Genomic DNA, 13481 nt, shown 5'->3' on the forward strand with positions numbered 1-13481 from the left:
ACTTTCATGTATACATACAACTATGATGTGTGGTAACCCCATTCAGATTTGATAGTTCTAGGATCCTGATGTTCTTGAATGAATTTCTCAAAGTGGCCATTTAACCACTTAACAGTACCCCTCATACAGCATTACAGTCAGCCCCTCCTCTTTCAACCTCCTACCCCTTTCCTGGCTCCTTAGAAGTTAAGAATTATCAAAACAGACTCTTTCTTTAAATATATAGAAAAAGAGGGGTAGGCTGTATATTAGATGGGATACTTTGGCTATCCGAAACAGAATCCCTGACTTAAGCTGAGTTAATGACTAATATTTATTAAGCATTTACAATATGACCAGCACCATTTTAACCCATTTAATCTTTATAGCATCTCTATTAGAAAACAGTAAGGATCCCAGCACTCTGGGAGGCCGAGGTGGGTGGATCACTGAGGTCAGGAGTTTGAGACTAGCCTGGCCAACATGGTGAAACCCTTTCTCTACTAAAAATACAAAAATTAACTGGGTGCAGTGGTGCATGCCTGTAGTTCCAGCTACTTGAGAGGCTGAAGCCGGAGAATTGCTTGGACCTGGGAGGCAGAGGTTGCAGTGAGCCAAGATCATGCCATTGCACTCCAGCCTAGGTGACAGATTGAGTCAGTCTCAGAAAAAACAAAATACAAAAAACCAAAACAATAAAGAAACCTATTAGACATCCCTACAAGGGGTTCAAATACAGGGTGAGTTCCAGGTTTAGAATGATGTCACCTAGGACATCTTTTTATCACTTCGTTTAGTTGTCAGTATCAGCCGATCGGTTTTATTCTTTGTGATGGGCAAGATGGCTGTTAATGACAGTGTGGGATACATGTTTTCATGTCAGGAGGACAGTATGTCAGAAACTTTCTCCTGAGCATGAAACAGAGGTCCTTTCCTTCAGTCAGACTGAGCCAATGTGGGTCATATACTTGTTCCTTGATCAGCAACTATTTCCAAAAAAATTCTGTATGGTGACTGGTTTAATCAGTATGACTTTCTGATTCTGGGAATAGGGCAGCTATCTGAATAAAATAAGGATTATGTTAGAATGAGTTAGAAGAAAATGAATATTGAGTAGGTAACATTATTCACTATAGTTTTGTTTTTAATGTCTAATTTAGACAAAAACTTTAGCATATTTACATCCAGTGATAGAAATGTAAGTTCTGAGTTTTCAAGCAAATGGTCAGAAAAGCCGATTTAATGTTTTATTACTTACAAAGTAAACATATTTCTCTTTCTAGTACAGAATAGGAGCTAATTGATCTGGGATTCATTTTCATGAATGTTATATAAAATACACATATACCAAACTTTATAAGCTTTCTATGAGTTGATTTATTCTTTGAAATATTAAGCTTGGTGTAAGATGTTATAACGTCAATCTCTTTTTTTAAAAATGTAAGAAGTCAATAGTCAGTGTTGCATCAATGAAGACTACTCAGTGGATGCCTATTTTATTTCTTCTTTTTCTCTAAGAACCATTTAAATAGTCCTTATGGTTCAAGCACTTCACAATCTGATTAGTGTCTATTAATTCTTCCTAAAAGAAACATTCTGGGAACTCAGAATTTAATGGCAGGTTGCTTTGATAAATATGCTCATTTAGCTAGCGGATTCCAAAGTAGTAGAATGTATGCTTGGCAATCTAATTGTTGAGTAGGAAGAAAAGAACTTGTTAGAAGTTTTAAAAAACATTTTAAAATTGTTTTTACCTCATTAAAATGTTTGACGTCTTGTGAAAGTTTTATAGCATGCATATTAATGCCATACATGATACATGTAAATAATTTTATTTTTTCTGTTAGGGATGTGTGAGCAAGAGTTTAAAGAATGCCTCAGACTAAAGTTAATTAGTCTTGGAGTCACGGCTTTGCGGAGGAAAGGTACTTGGACTTAAAGCTTGACATTAAGATGGTAATAGTGACGACTACAATATAAAACTAACAGCTAACATTTACTGAGTGTCTACAAAGTGCCAGACACTAACCTACGTGCTTTACATCCTTATAACAAATTTATGAGGTCAATGCTATCCACCTGACTTCTGAAATTTTCTTACCTCCGTACTCCCTCGTGTTAACCGGGCACTTAATTGTAGAATAAAATAAAATTTAGTGCTGGCAAATTTGTCAGCTGAAGGGGGTGGCATGGATTTCAGTGCTAAAGTGGGGGTCAGATGGCCCCGGGCTTCTGGTCCTTGGAGGCCAGCGGAAGCGCCGCATCCCTGCGAGGAGCAACGTGAGCCTGTGGCTTACATTTCCCGGGCTAGTGCTACTGCATTGAATGCATAGGCAATAACCAGACGCAGGAAAAAAAAAAAAAAAAAAAAAAGCGGGGACCAGAGTAGGCGAATCCCTTCCCGATGCGAGTACGAGCGTCTGAGAAGCACAAGCACAAGTCCCGGCAACCTAAGGCCTGAATCAGCCGGCCCGAAGACCCACGTGGGCATTTAGAACCTGAAGCGAGCCGACGCCTTGGGTAGCCAGGCTTCGACGCTCTAGAGGGCGAGCTGCAGACGCCGGAAGTCTCGACTGCTCCCCGCTAGCGCGCCGACCCGCGGGCATTTACCAGCTTCTCCCTGCACCCGGAAGAACTCCTCAAGGTTGTCACGGCGTGGTGTTTCTGTCATTCACAGGTTAGTCTCCCGCGGGCGTGAGAGTCTCCGTCTTCACCCTCGCAAGGAGCATTTGTTCCCGCAATCCGGGCGACTGCGTTTGCGCGCGGGGTGAGTTGCTGCTTGGAGACTTCCTCAGGGGTCACCTCGCGGAGGTTCGCGCCGGCGCCGGGTCGCCGCCTCCCTGCGCTGCTGCTTCGGGGTCTGGTCTCCGCGAATTGGAGGCCACCAGTGCCCCCGCGCGCTCGGGGTTAGGAGGCTGTGTCGAGCTAACCAGGGCCACGTCCTGCAGTTTTTCCTCATCATCCCCGACAGCGCACTCTAAAGAGTTGGGGGTCCTCTTCGAGAGTTGGGACCGGCCTCTTTTCTTGGTAGTCCTAAATTTCAACACCCTGAGGAGTACGCTGCCCGAATTATTGTAGGAAAGAATATTGTGGTTTAGTGGTCATAATACTTTTTATCCCCGCCACACTTGAAGAACAGAACCCTCCCCTCCCCAACAGGGGCTGACTGCAGAAGTGATTTCCGTGTAAGGGCACATTTGGATGTATTTCTGTATATATGAGTGCTTGTGTGTGTGTGTTTGGGGGTGGGTGCTGTGTAATTTTTAAAAATCTATGGAGATTATGATAATTTGATAACCTGCTTCTCCAGTCTTCCCCTAATTCCTCCGCATTCTTCCCGGAGAGCTATTGCTCTGATTCTAAGGTGGGTCACTTCTGTATAGAAGTAGCAACCTTCCGCGTACACTTGCACATTTAAACATAGATCTGATGGTGTATTTCTGCCCTCAGAACTTCCTGTCCTTCCCGTTGCCTTCAGGAGAATACACATTTCTTAGCCTACCTTCAAGGGCCTTCAGGGTCTTGATTCTGCTGAATTTTTCAGTCTTTAGTCCTTTCATGGAAAACACGCCTGCAGGTACATGTATATTATGCTCCCACCATGCCAGTCTACAATAGTTTAATCACTTTAGATATGGCAAAGTTTTATATGGTTTACCCACGTTTTTATTTTTGTTCTAACTTTCAGACAAAAATCAATTGAATTACTAATATTGCTAAGCACTGTTTTAAAAACGGGATGAAACGGAAAAAACAAAACAAAACAGTCTTCAGTCCTTTTTTTTTTTTGAGACAGAGTTTCGCTCTTGTTACCCAGGCTGGAGTGCAATGGCGCGATCTCGGCTCACCGCAACCTCCGCCTCCTGGGTTCAGGCAATTCTCCTGCCTCAGCCTCCTGAGTAGCTGGGATTACAGGCACGCGCCACCATGCCCAGCTAATTTTTTGTATTTTTAGTAGAGACGGGGTTTCACCATGTTGACCAGGATGGTCTCGATCTCTCGACCTCGTGATCCACCCGCCTCGGCCTCCCAAAGTGCTGGGATTACAGGCTGAGCCACCGAGCCCAGCCCAGTCTTAAGTCCTTTAAAAAAAAAGAAAACGGCTTTACTGACACATAATTCACCTACCATAGAATTCGCCATTTAAAACGTACAGCGATTAGTACATTCACAAGCTTGTACAACCATCACCACAAAACGTGCTTTAATCTTCTTCAACTTCATTAGTTGGTTTAATTTTCTCTTTCAGATAGACTCCAAGAAATTATTCTCACATTATTGCATTCATGTTTAATATGCCATATTCAATTTGTGAGAGCCTGTTGGAACAATTTTATAACATTTTCATCACTCCAAAAAGAAACCCTGTACTTATTCAGCAGGTTCTCCTGACTGTCCCGTCCCCACTCCCCATTCCAAGTCTTAAGCAACTGTAAATTGACTGACTATATATTTGACTATTCTGGATTATTCATGTAAGTGAAATCAGACAGCATGTGGTCTTTTTCAACTGGCTTCTTTTAATTAACATTCATGTTCATCTTTGTTGTGTTTAATAGCATGTGTCACTACTTCATTTTTAGAAATTGCTGGATAGTCTTTTATGGGTATAACCACTATTTATTTTCCTTTAGTGGACATTTGGATTGTTTCCACCTTGTGGCTCTTATGTATAATGCTGCTGTGAACATTCACCTACAAGTTTTTGTTTGGACATCATGTTTTCATTTCTCTTGTGTATGTGCATAGGAGTGAAATGGCTGGGTCATATGGTAGCTCTGTTTAACATATTAAGAAATGATCAGACGGTTTTCCAAGGCGTCAGTTTGCATCTTTTTAACATTCCTACCCCCGGTGTATTAGGGTTTTGATTTCTTACTCCTTGCCAACACTTGTCATTATCTGTCTTTCTAATTCTAGCCATTCTAGTGGGTATGAAGTGTGTGTCATTGTGTTTTCATTCCTTTTAGTTGACATGTAATAATTGTACATATTTAGGGACTACCCAGTGATATTTTGATGCATGTATACAATGTGTGATGATCAAATCAGGTAATTAGCATGTCTGTCACCTCAAACATTTGTCTTTTCTTTGTGTTGCGACCATTAAAAATCTCTTAACTTTTTGAAAATATTATGGTTTTGAATTGCATTTCGCTGATGGCTAATGATGCTGGGCATCTTTTCGAGTGCGTATTGCCCATTTGTATATCTTCTTTGGAGATATGTCTACTCAGATCCTTTGCCCATTTTTAAATTAGGTTGTCTTTTTTGTAATTGAGTTGCAAGGGTTCTTTATATATTCTAGGTACAAGTCATTTATCAGATATGTGACAGTTTTTTAGATTATGCTACTGTTCTTTTAAGTGAAAAGCATCTGAGATTAATTTTTAGTAGCCCTGGAGACCTCCTTATGAGTGTGGCTGCAGTTCAGAGAGTGATGTTTTTCCAGCAGCTACATGGAAGGCCAGGCCCAGGAAAAATGCTTTGAAGAACCTGTGAGGAGCATTTTAAGACTTGAAAAATGAAGCAAGGGGAAACTTTATAATTTGTCCATTCTCTACTGAGTTTTGTCTTTATTGATTTTTAGGAGTTCTTTGTGTAGGGATATTAAGCCATTGACTGTTAGATATGTGGCAGATACTTTCCATCTATTTAGTTAACTTTTTATATTTTTTACTATACTGTTTTAAATTTTTGTGTAGTCAGGACTTTTCCTCTAAAAGGCTTCTGGCTAGTAGTTTAGGATATTGTTCTTAAATTATATGAGTTACAGAAATGGACATAGTAGTTCCCAGTTAGTGTGACATCTGAGTCCCTGGTATTATGTTAAGTCTAATGGTGTTCATTGTTTCAGACATTGGTACCTTCCTCACTTTCTGCCTTGAAAAATATGCCATGATCTACTTCAACTTTGTTCGTTTAACTTTCTATTTTAAACAGACTCCAAGAAGTTATTATTTTATTCTCTTGTTTATATTTCATATACTACATTAGATTCGTGACAGCCATATTGGACAGTTGGTCACCAAATAGAAGTTACTTTTTTATGCTAGCAGGCATTTATTTGAAGATTGAAAGTATGCAGAGGTTGAGTATAACTATTGTGTTCTGTATTGTTTGGGGCATGTTGGAAAAAGTAGTTTTATAAAATTCTGTTGACATTGTTTTGTATTTATTTTCTTATTCCATTGGTTAAAAGGCAGTAGTAGTAGTTAAAAAAATATATATATATATTTATATGTTATGAATATATATCTTTTTTTTGAGACAGAGTTTTACTCTTGGCACCCGGTTTGGAGTACAATGGCACGATCTTGCTCACTGCAACCTTCGCCTCCTGGGTTCAAGCAATTCTTCCACCTCAGCCTCTTGAGTAGCTGGGGTTACAGGTGACTGCCACCATGCCCAGCTAAATTTTGTGTTTTTAGTAGAGATGGGATTTCACCATGTTGGCCAGGCTGGTCTGGAACTCCTGACCTCAGATGATCTACCCACCTTGGCCTCTCAAAGTGCTGGGATTATAAGCGTGAGCCACTGCGCCCGGCTAGTACTAAAAATATTTTTAGAAACTGCGCATTTTGAGAATCTAAGGAAAGTGATATACCATAGCTTCCAGAAAAAATTTCATCTCTCTGTTTACATATAATGGCCAAGATTTCATTCTTTCCCTGTGGCTTGATTCCAGTTAGAACTCTGTTTTTTGTTTCAGTGTTTTGTCTTTTCTTTTTAAAAATTGTGATAGAATATACATAACATAAAATTGACCATATGTATTAACTATTTGTAAAGGTACAATTCAGTGCTATTAAGTAGTTTCACATTGCTGTGTAACAATCACCACCATCTATCTCCAGAACACTTTCATCTCAATATACTGCACCCATTAAATGATAAATCTCTATTCCTCCCTCTCTCTAGCCCCTTGTAACCACCGTTATATTTTGTCTCTATGAATATGACTATTCTAGGGTCCTCATAAAATTGGAATCATAAAATATTTGTCCTTTTGTGTCTGGTTTATTTCATTTAGCCTAATATCTTCAAGGTTAATTCATGTTATAGCATGTGTTAGAATTTTCTTTTCTTGGCCAGGCGTGGTGGCTCATGCCTGTAATCCTAGCACTTTGGGAGGCCGAGGTGGGTGGATCACCTGAGGTCAGGAGTTCAAGACCAGCCTGGCCATCATGGTAAAAGCCCATCTTTAAAAAAAAAAAAAAAAAAGAATTTTCTTCTTTTTAAAGGCTGAATAATATTCCATTGTATGTATAGAACACATTTTGTTAATCCATTCATTAGTAGATATATATTTGGGTTGTTGCCACCTTCTGGCTATTGTGAGTAGTGCTGCCGTGAACATTGGTTTACAAATGTCTGAGTTCCTGCTTACAGTTCTTTTTTTTTTTTTTTTTTGAGATGGTGTCTTGCTCTGTGTCTTAGGCTGGAGTGCAGTAGTGTTATCTTGGCTCACTGCAACCTCCACTTCCTGGTTCAAGTGATTTTCCTTCCTCAGCCTCTCAAGTAGCTGGGACTATATGTGTGCACCACCACACATGGCTAATTTTTATATTTTTAGTAGAGACAGGGTTTTGCCTTGTTAGCCAGGCTGGTGTTGAACTCCTGATCTCAAGGGATCCACATGCCTCAGCCTCCCAGAGTGCTGGGGTAACAGGTTTGAGCCATTGCACCTGGCTGTGCTTTTGCTTCTTATAGGTATATGTACCCAGAAGTGGAATTTCTAGATTGTACGGTGATTCTTTTAAGTTTTTGAGGAACTGCCCATATGCTTTAGTGTTTTTGTTATTTACGTAAAATGTGAGATTTAAAAGAATTGTGTAATTTAGGCATGCATTATTACATTTACCTTTCCAAAGGGCCATTTCTTACTTAAAGGGGTATAGGTGTTTTTGTATTAGGAGTTGGAGACCTTTGAGTTTTAAAACCACTGTAATTCAGACTAAATAAAAGGTTTACCTTGGATAGCTTTCCAATCCTAATCGTCTCTATGAATCTCTATGATCCAAGATTCTTTTTCTTGTTTTTTTGAGGCAGAGCCTCACTTTGTCTCCCAGGCTGGAGTGCAGTGCCATGAACGTGACTCCCTGCAGCCTTGATTTCCTGGGCTCAAACGATCCTCCTGCTTCAGCTCCTCAGGTAGTTGGGACTACAGGCACATGCCACCACACCTGGCTGATTTTTGTATTTTTTTGTATAGATGCAATTTTGTCATGTTGCACAGTCTGGGTTCAAACTCCTGAGCTCAAGCCATCTGCCTGTCTCCACCTCCCGAAGTGCTGGGATTACAGGCATGAGCAACCTCGCCCGGTCTTTTTTCTCTTAATGCTTTGGGCAAATTACCCATCATGACAGACTCTAAAATGGAGGTGAGTTTGCAAACTTGTATAGTTCGAAAAGTCTGTAAATTATTCTGGTATGATACCACTGCTCCGTTTGGGTACTTTGGCAATTACTGTGGTGTGCTGTGACTATTGCTTCTTCGGACAGGCAAGTTTACCTCCTTCAATGCAAAGATAACCGTGTCATTAGTTGAAGATTAGGAAATGACTAGTGTTATTCTCTTTTATGACTGTATCATTCTTTTTTCAACTATTCTCCTGTTGTTGGAACTGCAAATTACTGTGGGTACTTGAATCTCTCTGAATAGCTGTGACCTCCTAGGGATCACTGAGAAAAGGTAGAAAAACAGCCTACATTTTTGTTGGCTCCACCACAACTTAGAAAACTAAGGTTGCATGTGGCTGCCAGATCCTGGGAACAGGATGGCTGAAGGGCAGCCCTAAGGGATAAAGGGTAGAGGATTTATATGGATTGTACTCTCTCTACCAGCCTGTGCCTCCCATTGCAACATCTTTCATAAGGTCTCAGTTTAATATTCTGTCATTACTATTATAACCCATATCATGTTATCAACAGCAAGTGTATTATCAGGAGAGATGGGAGGTGTGTGTTAATGTGACTTTTGCTCTTAGTTTGGGTTTCTTTGTCATTTGGACTCTGATCTGGTGATCTGTTATCTTGTGGGCTTTTGGTGTCTTATGACATTTGGCATTTGCAAATTCACTGGAAAGGTCCCCAGATGGATTTAGATGTTCCATATCTCTTGGAACTTTGATGCCACTTAGATTCATAAGTGATCTGGCAAATACCAAGATTACATAGATGCTAAGCACTCAGCTTTCCCTGTTTATACATCAGCTTTGTGAGGGAGATGAAACACAATCACATAAAGAATGTACTAGCCAGGTGTGGTGGCTCATGCCTGTAATCTCACCACTTTGGGAGGCCAAGGCAGTTGTTGGGTCACTTGAAGTTAGGAGTTCCAGACCAGCCTGGTCAGCATGGTGAAACTCTGTCTCTACTAAAAATACAAAAATTAGCTGGGTGTGGTGGCATGGGCTTGTAGTCCTAGCTACTCGAGAGGCTGAGGCAAGAGAATTGCCTGACCCTGGGAGGCGGAGGTTACAGTGAGCTGAGATTGTACTATGGCATTCCAGCCTGGGCAACAGTGTGGGACTCTGTCTCAAGGGGGTAAAAAAAAAAAAAAATTTCCTAGCCAGGTGTGATGGCTCATGCCTGTAATCCCAGCATTTTGGGAGGCCAAGGTGGGCAGATCACTTGAGTTTAGGAGTTTGAGACCAGCTTGGGCAAAATGGTGAACCCCATCTCTCTACTAAAAATACAAAAAAACTAGCTGGGTGTGGTGGTGCATGCCTATGTTCCCAGCTACTCAGGAGGCTGAGGTGGGAGGATCACCTGAGTCCAGGAGGTCGAGGCTGCAGTGAGCTGTAGGTCACAGCTGCAGTGAGGTGTGATGGTGCCACTGCACTCCAGCCTGAGTGACAGAGTGAGACCCTGTCTCCAAAAAAAAAAAAAAAAATTACCAGAATCAAAATATTCCTAACTTTTAATTATAGATTGTTCCTCTCATTGGAATGTCCTATGTATGCTGGGACAAAGATTGACTTCTGATGTGCAATAGTAGCCTTTAGAAACACTTCTTTTATTTATTTATTTATTTATCTATTTTTTTTTAAATTGCATTTTAGGTTTTGGGGTACATTTGAAGAACATGCAAGATAGTTGCATAGGTACACACATGGCAATGTGATTTGCTGCCTTCCTTCCCATCACCTATATCTGGCATTTCTCCACATGCTCTCTCTCCCAACTCCCCATCCCCCACTGTCCCTCCCCTATATCCCCCCAACAGACCCCAGTGTGTAGTGCTCCCCTCCCTGTGTCCATGTGGAAACACTTCTTTCTATAAACATATGGCACTGAGTATTTATCCTCTTATCCTGTTTTTTAAAATTACCATACAGTAAAATAAACTTTATGTTATAAATTTTAACCCGTGTACCAATTTGTATAACCACCACCATAATCAGGATGCAGAATAGTGCCTCATCTCAAAAACTCTCTAGTGCTGTCTCTTTATGGTTATATCTTCTTATCCAAGTAACCAAAACCAAAAAGTAAATACCATTTTATGTTTTTATTGTGGGGAGCAGTCATGTTACATCCTTGCTTTTCCTCTTTATTAGGGGTTTTATCTAAATATGATGGGCTAGAAAGGATAAAGTCAACGTAGTCTCTTCTTTTTTTTTTTTTCCCCCAGAAATTCACAAACTTTCTCATGCATTTAGTGTTTTAAGAATAAAATCATTTGGATGGCAGGGTCTTCCAACAGGTGGCAGTGTTTTACTATGTAATAGGACTTACTAATATAATAAAGATTGTGGCTTTTTGTCAGCTGGATGATAATTGCTCTACATTTATATGTCAAAATCAAGATGGTTAATTAAGAACTGACATTTAACTATTGAAATTATCTTTTAAAGTCGATTTCAAAATTCATCTTATTCTTGTAATGTTACTAGTAAAACAGCCTATGGATAAAAGTATTCCTTAATACATTTGTATTTGTTTTCAGTGTTTGCAGAATTATGAATTAACTTTCCTTAATGTTAACCTTAGTGGCAGGAATAACTTCAGTGTTGTGGATGAATCTGTGAGTCACAGAATTTTATCAGTGCGACTTCAGATGTTTTATGTTTCAGCCTTCTCAGTCACATGTAGGAATCCCATTTATAACATCTCTGGTAGTCGGTGGCATTGATCAGCAAATAGAACAGACTAAAAGAAAGATACAGGTTTTAATTGCCAGCATCCTGAATGTGAAGCCTTAATGGAGATGTTCAGTGAGAAATGATGAAGTGGAAGCTTGTGAGATATTTGCACTTTAGTGACTCATAGGTTTTCAGAGCTAACCTGTCCAAAAAATGGATTCTCTTTTTCTTTATACTTCCAGCAACTTAATGTCTGGCAGTATATACTTCCTTAGGGACTGGGGCTGCCATTCATCCAGATGCTCTTGAGCAATATCGGAGTCACTTTAAGACCTTTCAATATTCTCTTAATTCTACCTCCTAAATATTTTCAAATATGGCCACTTCATCTCTACCTCTTTCATTGCCCAAAACAATGATTTTTCACCTAGATACACTGCTCCTTAATAGATCTGCCAGGATGTATTATTACCTCTGTTTTTCACACAATAGCCATTTTTTTTATAATGTAAAATCTGATGATGTCACTCCCCATGTTTGTTTTTATTCCTAAACAAGTTTGTCAGAAAGTTTGTAAGTTTCTGAATAAAAAAGGGACTATATTGATTTTATCCTATCTAGTCCATCATACTTAGCTACAACCCTTAATAAAGAGGAAAGGTAGGGATACAATGTTACTACTTCCCATAGTAAAAACACAAAATTATATTTAGCATTAAACTCTTCTTTTACTTTTTTTTTTTTTTTTGAGACAGAGTTTCGCTCAGTCACCTAGACTGGAGTGATCTTGGCTCTCTGCAACCTTGCCTCCCAGGTTCAAGCAATTCTTCTGCCTCATCCTACCTAGTAGATGGGATTACAGGCACCCGCCACCATGCCTGGCTATCCGCCCACCTTGACCTCCCAAAGCGCTAGGATTATGGGTGTGAGCCACCGTGCCCAGCCTTTTACTTATTATTATTCTTAGAATAAACCCCAGATATTTAACTTGACCCCCACAACATTCCTCCCTTCTCTCTGTTCTGTGATCTGGCCTCTCTTCTTACTGTTATAGTCTCATCTCATGTTGGTTTCCCCTTGTTCACTGTGCTCCAGCTTCTCTAGTGTCCTCTTTGCCCCTTTATTGGAGGACGTGGGGAGAACAGATGCAACCATGTAAGCAAACAGACATTTACTAATGTAATGTATGCAAACGTACATTTCAGGTAGTGTAATGTAAGCAAACATACATTTCAAGTAATGAAAACAATGCTTAATAGTATATTAAAATTTGTGGCTCAAAGGGACATTTTGATAGTCGTCAGGAAGCAATCCATCCCTTTGTCACTTTTCAACTCCTCATATTGAATCTAGGGATAAATGCACATCTGAGTACAGATTCTGTGTGTGGGCAAAATTATATTCTAGTAGAACAGGAAATTTAGGACCTGACAGCGATTACCTGTAGTACTGTTAATTATGGATAATCCTTTACTTTTGGTAGCTCTCACTTAGTTTGACTTTATTTTTGTAATTTCATTCTTCTAGCATTTCATTATTTATTAACTTTGTTTTTCCTGTGTGACAGCTTTGCCTCACCAACCAGTTGGACCATATAGCCATCTGGGGATTAGATGCTGTTAGTGGCATCCTAATAAGTGATAGCTGTGTACTCTGTGCTTGAGTTTCTTGTTTCCCAAGGCAATTTGTTCCTGCTGGAGATAGTTTTATCTATGAAGAAGCTCTTCTTTGCCGGGCATGGTGGCTCACGCCTGTGATCCCAGCATTTTGGGAGGCCAAGGTGGGCGGATCACTTGAGGTCAGGAGTTTGAGACCAGTCTGGCCAACATGGTGAAACTCCATCTCTACTAAAAATACAAAAATTAGCTTGGTGTGGTGGCTCATGCCTGTAATCCTAACTACTCAGGAGGCTGAGGCAGGAGAATTGCTTGAACCTGGGAGGCAGAGGTTGCGGTGTGTCGAGATCACGCCACTGCACTCCAGCCTGGGGGACAGAGTGAGTCTCAAAAAAAAAAAAAAAAAAAGTTATTCTCTGTTCTCTATTTTTTTTTTTTTCTTTTTTCTGAGACGGAGTTTCACTCTAGTTACCCAGGCTGGAGTGCAATGGCGCGATCTCGCTCACCGCAACCTCTGCCTCCTGGGTTCAAGCAATTCTCCTGCCTCAGCCTCCTGAGTAGCTGGGATTACAGGCACGCGCCACCATGCCCAGCTAATGTTTTGCATTTTTAGTAGAGACGGGGTTTCACCATGTTGACCAGGATGGTCTCGATCTCTTGACCTTGTGATCCACCCGCCTCGGCCTCCCAAAGTGCTGGGATTACAGGCTTGAGCCACCGCGCCCGGCTGTTTGTTCTCTATTTTGTACCAAGTCTCTGGCCTGTAGGTTCCTTACAGTGGTTCTAGTTTTTTTGG

The sequence above is a fragment of the Saimiri boliviensis genome, chromosome 10 (assembly GCF_048565385.1).
Source record: "Saimiri boliviensis isolate mSaiBol1 chromosome 10, mSaiBol1.pri, whole genome shotgun sequence".
Taxonomy (NCBI): Eukaryota; Metazoa; Chordata; class Mammalia; order Primates; family Cebidae; genus Saimiri; species Saimiri boliviensis.